At 43.7% G+C, this 1,486-nt stretch overlaps 1 protein-coding gene across 1 annotated transcript in view; it reads left to right on the forward strand.

Moving 5' to 3' along the window:
• ADAMTS16 (ADAM metallopeptidase with thrombospondin type 1 motif 16) overlaps positions 1-1,486 on the forward strand; it is a 161,192-nt gene that overhangs the window by 122,346 nt on the left and 37,360 nt on the right. The window lies entirely within an intron of this gene.

A 1,486-nucleotide genomic window follows, 5' to 3' on the forward strand; every position in this document is an offset into this window, starting at 1 on the left:
GTGCGAACCAGTGTGGCCTCGCGGAACAGCCCTCCCAGGTTCAGAGTCTGCCAAGATGCCTTCTCTGGGCCCCGTGCTTCCTGCCCTCCGGCCGCGAGCCCGGCGCTCTCAGGGAGCCTGACGCTGTGGCTCACGCCCAGACATGTCACCTCCCAGCGAGTGGGGGACCCTGCTCACCTTCCGGGGTCTTGACCCGCTCCAGGGGCCTGCAGTGAGAAGGCATCTAACCTCTGTCTGATCAGGGACACCAGGAGTGTCTGAAATTGCCACTCCCTTCAGAGGGATATGGTGTCCACTCGGGTGTGAGCACTGTGACTGAGTCACCCGCGTGTGACGGTCTTCCTACCGAAGATGAGGTCTTACTTCCTCCTCACCCCTCCCCAAGAAAGATGTCACTTAGCACCAAAACAATGAATTTCAAACGCATTCAAGGAGCGCCTGGATGGCTCATTTGGTAGAGAGTGCGACTCCTGATCTCAGGATTGTGGGTTCAAGCCCCATGTCGGGTGTAGAGATGACTTAAAAATAAAATCTTGGGCGAATACCAAATACCCAATATTTCTGGGGCACCTGGGTGGCTCGGTTGGTTAAGCGTCTGACTTCGGCTCAGGTCGTGCTCTCACGGTTTGTGAGTTCGAGCCCTGCGTCGGGCTCTGTGCTGGCAGCATGCAGTGGCTTTGGATTCTCTGTCCCCTTCTCTCTCTCTCTGCCCCTCTTTCTCTCTCAAAAATGAATCACCATGTTTAAAAAAGTAAATAAGTGAAATCTATAAAATGCATTCAAGTTGGCACAGACATTGGTTACAATGTATCTTTTAGGAAAGTCAGGTTATAAGTGTGGACAAATAGAATCTGTCATAGAGCAAGACTGATTTAACTTATTGCTTCAGTCACTTGAATGTTAACACAGGAGCTGAGGGAATACAAAAATTAGCTAGCTTTCTAGATTTGAACTAAAAATCTGCCTTAGGTAGTTCTGTAAAATATTTTGGATTTTAGGAGGTTTTGTCCAATTGTTTTTGCTTTATTCAGTTTAGTTTGATGTGTGTATGGTTGTTTTATATTTATATGCATATATATTTATTTATTCATATGAATAAGGTGGAAAGTCACCTTGAGAATACTTTTATTTTTCAGGGAACTTAGCTGGTTATATACATTCAATAATACCTAAATTTTTCATAATATTTTTATTATTTTGGTCTCCAGGCCTTAGTATGATTGACTCTAAAATTCACCAACCCCACCATGTTCAACAATAACTATTCCCTAAATAATACACACTATGACATACACTCCCATTATTTTGGAATAAAAATGAAAAACTAACTTACAGATAGATGATAGATAGATACATAGATGAATGTTGGACAGATGATAGATGATAGATAGATGATGAAAGGAAAGGAAAGGAAAGGAAGAAAGAAAGAGAAGGAAGAAAAGGAAGGAAGGAAGGAAGGAAGGAAGGAAGGAAGGAAGGAAGGAAA

The sequence above is a fragment of the Herpailurus yagouaroundi genome, unplaced genomic scaffold (genome assembly GCF_014898765.1).
Source record: "Herpailurus yagouaroundi ecotype Mexico unplaced genomic scaffold, PumYag 29, whole genome shotgun sequence".
Classification (NCBI taxonomy): domain Eukaryota; kingdom Metazoa; phylum Chordata; class Mammalia; order Carnivora; family Felidae; genus Herpailurus; species Herpailurus yagouaroundi.